Below are 11,409 nucleotides of genomic sequence, written 5' to 3' on the forward strand. Positions count from 1 at the left end.
ATATGGTGATTCTGTCCACTAAGCTCAGGACATATTTGACTCATTTTCTTAATCTACTACAGATTGAAGCAAATTCAGATATGTAACAGTACTGTCCATATCAAATTGAATTGTTGCTCATCTTTTTTTCTATTTATGGTGGTTCCCGGCCATGCGGCAACGACGCGGGAACTGACTGTATAGTAATGAAAGGAGATATTGCTTTTGCTTATTCGAATTGAAGGGTGATATAAAATTGGAAGTGTATAATGCATACACTCTGATTATACACATTGTACTATAAATTATACAGTATGTACAAAGTGTATACAAGAAATGTAATGGGTTATTAAGGCCTACTATGATGAATGTATATTAACATGAAGCAAGCTTAAGCCCTCTAAATTGTAATTGTGATCCAAATTAAGGCCCAAGATGTTGAATAAACACCAAGATGATACAAATCAGCCCTCTTATTATGATCCAAATTTGGCCCAGTCAATATTTGCACTTCTGTTTCAATGCTGAAGCAACAACATACGCAGTCTATTTTCATGGGGTAGAATGGTTATTTTTCGATAAATTTTCAGATAAAAAAGAACGAATGTGGAATATTTTATTGAAGTATTGAAAACAATATAATTTGGTTGTCTTACACTAATCAGTAGGGTTAGGTTTGCTTCAACTTTTATTCCTTTTAAGTTCTCTATAACTAAAAAGCCAACCTACTACGTTTATTTAATTTTAAGAACGTAGGACTCTTTGGTTCATTTGATCGGAACAAGTTATTTAAATATTACAATAGGAAATTAAGTAATGATGACTTAATAATGTTTGAACTTGTGAAAGGGCAAATGTCTCTTATGGTTCTTTATTCTAAGAGTGATCTATATTGGAGCTTAGTAGAATTCGAATTCATATTAGAGTTTGATTTAATTTAAATTCGGTAGGAAAGTTCTATATTGGGATAAAATACTCGCTAACAAAGATGACTCTACATTCAAGGAAACACGAACCCCAGATCTATAAGTTAAAGATGAAGTACTTACCACTCCACCATTACCTTGGTTGGTTAGAATGCGAATTTTCAACATATTCTCTAGGCTACTTAGATGAAAGTCTCAATATATTATGTTACACATTTTCGTTTTTTGAGTCAAACAATTTAGGTTTGATTGAGAATTTATTTACATAATCTTCAAATTTTTTAAAATAAAATTTATATATTTGTAAATTATATAAAAAAATTATAAATCACGATAATTAATAATTCAAAATATTTAAAAGAATGAAAAATTCACTAACAAAATAAAATTATTTGAATTTTGAAATTTAAAATGTGTCATATAAATTAATACCATAAAAATATAAATTATAGTATAATCTCTTCATATTTTAGTTGCCTTGAAAATTTTAACAAGCGACTTACACGTGCTATGCTTAATGGCTCTCAATTTCTGGAAATCAAAATGACTAGTGCTGGAATCTTCAAAATAAAATAGAGGCCAAGATAATAGATAGTCGTACTACAAGAAAAAGAAAAGTATGAATTATATGGAGATTCTTTGAGAATTTATATAATAATTTATGAAAATATTCTCACATAATTTAGAATTTTCTTATTATATCCTAAATATGTATAGAGGCGAATATAAAATCTCAGCTATATAAATTTGAATTAACTTTTTTGGATTTGGAGGTTATTTCTGATTGTCCGTACGTTGACCTTTTCTAAAAGCATCTTAGGTTCGAGGATCGAGGATATTGTAAAATAAGGAATAATATATATTTTTGAGTTAAATTTATTTTAATAAAAAAAGAATCTTGTTCCACGAATAATGAGTTTGATTCTGATTGAAAAATCATATTGGATAGAAAACGCAAGATATTGTACTTATAATTGAAGATTTGCTTTTTTCAACCTAATAATTGCACATATTTTATTCTCATTATATTCTATTTATCCTCGTTACATTCTATTTGGTAAAATTATACTGAATATATTAATATTATTTGTAAATTTATAATACTATACCATGTGTATATCTTTTTGTTTTTTAATGCATGTCTCAACTTTTATGGCTGTGGATATATATACACACACATACATGAAACAAGACAACTCGGTAATTGTGTGGAAATATTTTAATTTATAACACCATTTTGGAGTTTAGGCAAAGTGGTGGGGGTTGGCAATGACTCCAATGCACAGACAAAAATGAGTAAATTGACATATATGGAGGTAGGTGGTGGTTAAGTTATTGTACTTTGAACAAATTGTTTATATCAAATTAAATAATTTAATTTTAATATTTAATAATTAAAGTAAATATATATATTACTTAATCATAATTAAGTAATAGATATATATTTAAAAATATATAATAAAATATAATTAATTTGATATAAATATCGAATGTGTATAAGTTTCGATAAAGCAATAAGATAAGGCATCCTTGTATTACCCATCTTTAATGAATGCTTTTATCGTCTTTACTGATGCTGGCAAAAAGATAGGTGCATCGATACATGCTTCATTGTCCCTACTTAAAAAAACCACTTGGGTGGGGGTGGGGGGTAGGGAGGGGGAGGTGTCATATATATCTACAAAATATCTATTTGAAAACATGCAATATTTTTATGGACGTTTTCATTGGAATATCATCGGAAATATTTTCGACAAGTCAAAATGTTATTTCTATTTTCTTTATATATTTTTTGACGTATTTTACTTGAGTTTAGGGTTTTTCAGAAACAATTTATCTGTTTCTATAAAAGATAAAAATAATAAAATTTATATAAATTCTATCTAATGAGTATACAATTTTATGTCTAATGATATTCACGAACGGAGAAAATACCCCTTATTAGAAATTTTGTCATTCTCAAAATCAAACACAAAATTCCTAATTAAAAACGAACGAATCTTACTCATTTCATCATATTTAAAATATATAAATTACTGACATTATGATCTTCCATATTGCAACTGCTCCTTCCTTGTTGCCACTTATTTCATGTAGTATTCACATTGATGGTATTTAGTTATTTACATTTTCTCGTGAAAAATCTTTAAGATTTTCACTAATTAACTTTTAAATCACTTTTAATTCATAAATAAAATGTATGTATAACTCATCTTTCAACTAGTTAATAATGTACAATTTTAAACCATATATAATTGCAGAGTGGTTTAGTATTAATTTTACTAGTAATGTCATAACTAATATGACATTTGCTAACAATTTACAAACACAAAGAGGACATTTTCAATTTCCATTGTTGGTAAAAAGTCTTCGTAACAGTCTTAGCATTAACTAACTTTCCCGCCAATTTTTTTCAACCATAATTGTTAGTGAAAATTCTAGTTTACTGCAATAATAATTTCTTGTTGCAAATATTTTCGAACGCCACGAAAGTATGATACTTTACCAACTAAATATAATTAATTGCAACGATATTTTATCCTTCACTATCAAAAGTCTTAAATTCGAATTCTTAAAAAAAGTATATCTTTATAACAAGCAATTACTATTTTAAACAAATTTTACACAACACAATTCGTAATTAATTAAAACTTCAAAACAAATATCGAACAAAATCAAATAACAAAGACTTTGGGAATGTTGCTTTTGTTAATTTGGAGATGGAAGAGTCTAGTTTATGTATATAGGGAAAAAAAATCATTCATAGTCAAAATAAAAGTTCTCAAATTCGAATGTTAGAAAAAAGAAAAAGTTTAACAAGGAGTAATTTCTAATTAGTTGAAATTTTAAAACGAATATAAAACACCAATAATAAAAAGGATAAAAAATTAAATTTGGGTTAACTTAAAGTACCACCGACTCAATTATTTAATACTTTTCTTTTACATTAAAATTCTTTATAATACTCTGTGTATGAGAGAGACCTCACACTTAAACAGCAGAGTAAACAGTAAAATCTTTTTCTAATATAACAAAGGCTAAAATAGTCACATAACAAAAAGATGAACAAGTATTCAACCAAGTACTACTACTGTTTCTTTGTTCTTTAATATTAGTGAAAATGTAATTTTTTGGTAAGGAAAAAGGATTAAAAATGCCTTTAAGATATTAGAAATGACTCAAAAATGTTTTTCTTTCATCTGTTAGTAAAATGTCTTTTCATCCATTTATTTGGATAAAAAATGTCTTTAGAGTTAAATTTTAACCTAAAATATTCCTTCCTTTAACAGAAGTTGATATGACAAAAATAATTTTTAAAATTTCACATGTTGCATTATGATTATTGGTCCACATGTAATTAGACCCAATTTCATTCTCAATTATATCCATCAATTCAAACCTATTTATTTAAGACCCTACTTTTTCTACCTTCATGTTCATCTTCATCTTAATTATTATGAGGATTAATAAAATATTATCAAATTCTTTCGGTAAATTTGAATTTTTAAAAAAAGTTATAAATTCTTTTATATATCATCATTCTTTCGAATTTTTTATTTAAATGACCTACTAATTTTGTGATAGTAAAGATAAGTGCAGTTTAATTTGTATCCAAAACGTATCAAAAGAATGAATGGACTTACTGAGACGGGAACAAAAAAAAATTATACATTCATTCTTTCAAGTAAGCAAGACACTCATCAAATCAAATCATGTTTATCACATTTAAAAAAAAAATGAAACCTCTAATGGTTGAGGAGGAGTTCAATCTCCAATTAGCTTATGAAATACTTTGAATTTTTTTGAGAAATACTTGGTATATCATGTTCTTTTACTGATTGTATTGATATTACTTTATTAATATTCCAAATAATCTTTTAGAAGAAAGATGAAGAAAGCGGGAGAAATGGATTTAGATTTGGGTTAGGGTTGATTGTGAATGAAAATGAACCTAATTATATGTGAATCAATAAAATAATGTCATATATTTAATTAAAAATGTATATTTGTCACATCAGCTTCTGTTAAAAGTAAAGATAATTTTAGGCTTAAATTTAACTCTAAAGATATTTTTGATTCAAATAGGTGAGTGATAGAGTATTTTTAATCCAATAAATAGAAGAAGAGCAATTTTTGAGACATTCATATATATACATATAATTGGAATAACTTTATTCTCTAAAGCTTAAATATATTGTAGTCAACCATCTTTTTTTTTTGTTTCTACTAGAAATATAAATTTAAAAATCTTATTATTTTCAATCAATGTTTTATTAATTATTAGACCACATCACGAGTAAACAAAAGAATCTAATAAGAATATTTTTTCTGAGCTCTCTAAGAAAGTATGCTATAAGATAACTATGACGGAGTAGGATGAACAATACTTATAATTCAAAAGCTCTTGTGGCGCGCTTTTAACTATTACAGTAAATTTACTCGACACATATTCAAATTATTCAAAAACTTTGAATATCATATAATTACAACAACAAAAACTATAAAACAAAATTTTTGGTATTGTTTGTTATAAAGTGTATGCAATTGGTAAATTGTGATAACAAACATTAATAATAAGATATCATGTATAATTTTATAAATAAATTATAGAAGTTAAATATATGCATATGATATAATTTATTTTTTATATTTAGACAAAAAAATATTTCGGTAAACTAAGTGATGATAGACATCGAAGAATAAATATCTCATATCCCCACTTGCATAGTCATTGAATAAGAACACTTGCCTCACATTGGAATAAGTTCTAAGCGGTGGTGGTCATCAACAACTTAGTCATAATATTCTTCCACAATTCAATGCTTTTTTTATTTTTTAATCAATGCTAGAGGGAAAAAAGAAGAGGAATTTGACATGTATTTCAAATATATATTTGATTATTCTAGAGTGGAACATTTTTTAATCACAAGAAAAATCCACTTATTTGACATGTATTTCAAATACATATTTGATTATTCTAGAGTGAAACATTTTTTAATCACAAGAAAAATCCACTTATCAGACTAGTCAAGTTCGATATGACAAGTTTGATTCAGAAGGTAAACTCGAGACTTCTAACATTAAAATATCAAGCATAAATTATTAAGCCCCATCAAAAGGTATTCTAAAGATTGAATTTGCATAACTTTTTAGTTATACATATCTCATATCTAGAGTTAATATCTCACACAATCACTCAACTATGCACTCATATCTTAGAAAGTCACTCAATTTTCACTCAAAAGTCACTCAATTATACACTTATTTCTTAGAAAGTCACTCAACCTTGAATTTTAACTCAAAAATCATAACTATCCACTATTTTCTCAGAAAGTCACTCAATCTATTTAATTGTTTTTTAACTAAAATTTACTGATATTAATTGTTTATAACAATCCAAATCTTTTAAAAAATAAAAAATATCATTTTAACCATTTAGTGATCCACCCATCTAATCCGAGCGGTTAAAAAATATAATATGATCCATTTTATTTTGCCTTTCATCCTAAATGGATGGTATTTTTTATTTTTAAAAAAATTTGGGTTGTTATATAACCAATTAATATCATTAAATTTTAGTTAAAAATAATTAAATAAATTGAAAGACTTTTTTAGGAAAGAGTGAATATTTGGGTGAACTTTGAGTTAAAATTCAAAGTTGAGTGACCTTCTATGAAAGAAGTGCATAGTTAACCGACTTTTAGGTGAAAATTAAAAATTGAGTAAATTTTTAAGAAAAGAGTGCATAATTGAGTAACTATACGTGGTATAAACTCCTCATATTTATATATTTATGCTTGTCTTTTTAAATTTCTTTCAAGAAAATTAAGTATTTCCTTTTGATATCTCAATATATTTATATATATGACTTTCATGATATTACACCGTGTATATATTATTATCATATATATATTAATTTGATATTAATATCAGATACAAATAAAAACTGTGTCCATCATCATTAGTTACTACTTATTTTATTACTTTACACATTGATATCCAATCAATATCTTTTACGAAAAATATAAAATAAAATAAAATACCTTTACCGAAAGCCGGAAGGGAGTAATGATATTGATCTCCTGGGATGTGGGAACTATAGAAAAAGAATATAAAATACGTTTGTCTGGGATAATGAACTTTTAGATGATAAAATTTTATTTCTCGCTCCGTTTAGTAATAATTGTTCACTGAATTATTTTAAAATGTTCAATAATATTTATTTATTTTAAAATTTTAGTGAATAATGTTATACTTAGATTTTTAATTTACTCTTAAAATTAATTATAATTATTTTCGTATTACATTTTTATAAGACATTGTACTTATTACTTTCTTAATTTCTTTTTATATGTTATCTTTTTAAAACTCACTTGATTAAGAAATTAAATAAGTTTATAATTTTACTCTCATGTAATGTTTTTTTAAAGTTAATTTTTCAATAAATAATAAATATGCCAAATTTCAAAAACTAAAATACAGTTAGATGACTATTTACCATTTTTTTAAGTATGATTGCAATCCAGAATTTGAAAAAAATTGTAATTTGTACATTGATTTAATGAAATAAGAAGTATTATAAATCAACTATTTATAGTAAGGATGACACATAAAAAGAATAGAGAAAGTATATTAAAAAAAAATTATTCTTTTATTTATAATTTTATAAAAGTACGTGAAATTAATAATGAACAAGTAAAATTTAACACAATTCAACTCTATCTTGAGAGGTTTAAATAATTAAGTAATGGCTAATTGGAGTAGGTGGACCTTCCTTCCCAAGTTCAATCATTTAGGCGTGGAGACAAAGTCCTTTAAATCATTTACACTTATTTTAGAAAATTGCATCAACCTAGTCAATGATGCACTCCAACACTTTTCTCTATTAAAAATTGGATAAAAACACATCAATTAACTTCAACTTGCATGTAGGTGAATCACTTACGCAATTCTTCTTTTTTTATAAAAAAATAGAAGAGAAATTCCATTTTTCGTATAATATGGTTTATATAATTAAATATAAGAGGCAAATTATACTAGGACAAACTTTATGTAATGAGGTTGATCAAAAAAGCATTGGAAAAGATTTTAACCTTAAAACTCCTATCTGAAAGGTAAATCCTTTTTTTTTTTTGTAAATTAACTTAAGGTGTTAAACACAAAACTTACCATTTTCCCAAAAGAATGAGGCAAGACATAAATTCCAAAATATAGGAGTATATACACCTCATGATATAGAGAAAATATCTCTTTAGGATGAGAAAGTTATAGAATTATAGATAAAACTCAGTCTCACTCTTCATAATTTATGAATTTTAATAACAATTTATATTATCGAAGCAGATATTAAATTGTTGAACTGTTATCTATATCTTTCTTCTTAATATAACTTTTTCATTTAAAATTAAAAAAAAAAAATAGATTTATAATTGACCTTAACCATGCACGGCGGCTATAATATGTGTTCCAATAATTGCAATAATAAGTAGTGTGGATTTGATACTAAAGCTCACCTATAAAGTTACTTTAAAGTCGGTTATCTTCTAGAAAATTTGTGGCATTTGAAGACATGAGCTGAGGTTGAATGTGAACGTTCTAAATTTACTTGAAAAGATATAAATTGAAATGGAGGAAATTATTAATCAAGTATTTCTGTTATCTACAATAATATATGACTAAAGTTTAGGTAAAATTATGAAATTTCAAATATTATATCTAAAATTTAAAATATCTTCAAACATTATTTAGAAATTATCAAAAAATAAACACATGCAATGTTATTTATAAAACACAAATATATGATGATATATGATGATGATAAAATCATATATCCGCAACCTTCTCTACCCCACCTAAATTAGACAACACTCCGTTGCTTGGGGCCTATATCAAATGACCCATATAATATCCATGAAGCCCAAATGAAGCAAGTTGCACAAGATAGACAAAGTCCATGCTTAGAATAATTTGCACAAACAGAATATTAAAAAAAAATTTAATCATATTTAAAATTGAATAACCTTTCCAAATTTTATCCCCGTTCAAATAAACTTTTCAAAAATAGCTATATAGTCGCTTGCCAGATATAGTGAGCTAGTTGGTTAGGATTTGATGATTTCGATTTTTTATTTTGTATCTGATATCCACATTAAAGTCCCAATTAAATTTAAATTCACACAAGTCTCACATTGGGGATAGATCGTTCCCTAAGAAAAACACCTTCATATCCAAAACTCGAACATGAAAACTATTGCTTAAAAATGAAAGAATATTTATATAACTCCGCCATAATTCTTATTGATAAATTAACAGACTTATCATAATCATATCATCAATTCGGATAGATCACCAAAAATATGTATATATGAGCAGAGACTACTATGATAAATTTAAAAATAATTTAAAAAATTGTTTTATTCAGAGAAATTTATTTAAAAATGAAAAAATGATTTTTGTGAAAAAAGTTTTTATAACTTTTTAAAAGATTTTTGTGAAAAAAGTTTTGCCATGCCCAAATACCGGAGAAAGAGTTGAATACTATAATGGCTCATCTATAAACCGTTTCTTCATACATCACATAATCAACGTTGGACTCATGAGACAAATACTTAAACATGTCAGCTTTGCTTAAAGCAACTTCCTACCAAACACTCACATAAATACAAATAGCCAAAAGTAATAATATAACATGACAAAATAGAGTAACTAACTATACTAATTTTTTTCTCAGTGATAACAAATGAATATCAGGTGAAATAGGAATTGGGTGAGCCTCATTTGAATACCACGACAAGAAATAGACTTTTGATCTTAACTCACAAGTTATTATTATAATAATAATTGGATATACAATTAATAGTTATAAATATTTAATAAATTATTACTATATTTATCAAGCACTAGTTTTAGATTAAAAAAAAGTGTAGGATGATTGATGTTTACATGTATACTAATTGAATTACTATAGTTTTTGTTTTTCAATAATCTATCTTAGTCTTTTTTATCTGTTTTAATCGAAATACTATTTTATTATTGTGTTGCTTCTTTCTGGTAAATTTTGTATAGTTTTTGCTATATTTTCTTTTTATATCTGGAATAGCTATATTTGGTTGAGGAAGTTTTCTAACCCTCACTTGTAAAATTGATTGTACTCATATAAACTTATTTCCAAATTTGACGAAAATTATCTAATAATATATAAGGAGACAAAGTAAACTAGATAATAGTTAATACTTTCATATATTTAATATGACAAAATAGAGTAACTAACCAGACTTTTTCTCCACTCCACGTGTCAGCAAGAGGAAGATTAGCACGAGAACCCCCCTATTGCTATGAGTAGCTTTAGCAGTGAACAGTGGAAAACACTGGGCCCAAAACACAAACAAACAGCGAAATGAAAGTGAGAAAAGGCAGATAAGATTCCTTTGGCTCTCGACATTCACGAGGCGTATTTGTAAAACAATGGCCGACTGGTTTTTAAAAATGAAATTGAATTTGCTTATCAATCCTTTAGGTAATAAGTATGTTACATTTGAAATTGGGTGACAAATGAGATGGATAAATCGAATTTGAATGGATCATAATGGATTAAGATAATAGTTGAATCAAGATTCAATTCAATTAGATATAGTAGAATCAAGATGGTTAAGTAATTTAGAACCCAATCCAAGTTTTACTAGCTTAAGTTTTTTTATATGTTCTTTTAATCTATTTTAGTTCCTAACAAAAGATTATTTTTTTTCCCTTTATTAGCCTATATACAACATATCAAGTTAAAAAAAAATTAAAATTATTTTAACAAAATTTTTCATGAGTTAATTCTATATTATATATCAACTTAATTTTTAATGAATTGAAATGGGTTAAGGTAATGAATGGACAAATCAACAATCCGTCCAAATATAGATAGATTAGATAGGTTGAATTTGATTTTACCACTCCCAATTTAAATTTATTCTATAAACATGATATTTAAGTTAATCCACATGTACGTTGATTAATTCTTATTATCAGCATAAATCTTGAATAATTTTATTCACAAACATTTGAATGGAAGGAGCAAAAATTTTTCGTTAAAAGAAACTTAGAATTGTGTGATCATAAATGAATGTAGGAAATAAATAAAATGTCTTTAATGTAGTGAAAAAGCCATGTGAAAATTAAACTTAAAAAGATATATTTTTAAAAAGAATAAAATAAATAAATTAAAACAAAGAAAATAGAGTAACATGTTTGTATCAGAACTTGTGATTTTTAATTTTCACTTTATTACTCACTAAAATAAAAAATTATCAAGAGATGAAAATAATATTAGCCATGTGTTTACCTTGAGAGGTTAGGTAATTTTTTCGCATGAGACTCGCACTTGTGTACTCTACAAATCTGTATCACATAATCTCATAATAATTGTAACTGAAGTTTATTTACTAGTGAACCCTTCATAGGAGTACCATAAAAGAAGTTTAGTTTTAGTTACAGAACTTACAATCATATAGTTGTA

This window comes from Solanum lycopersicum, chromosome 9 (genome assembly GCF_036512215.1).
Source record: "Solanum lycopersicum chromosome 9, SLM_r2.1".
Lineage (NCBI taxonomy): Eukaryota > Viridiplantae > Streptophyta > Magnoliopsida > Solanales > Solanaceae > Solanum > Solanum lycopersicum.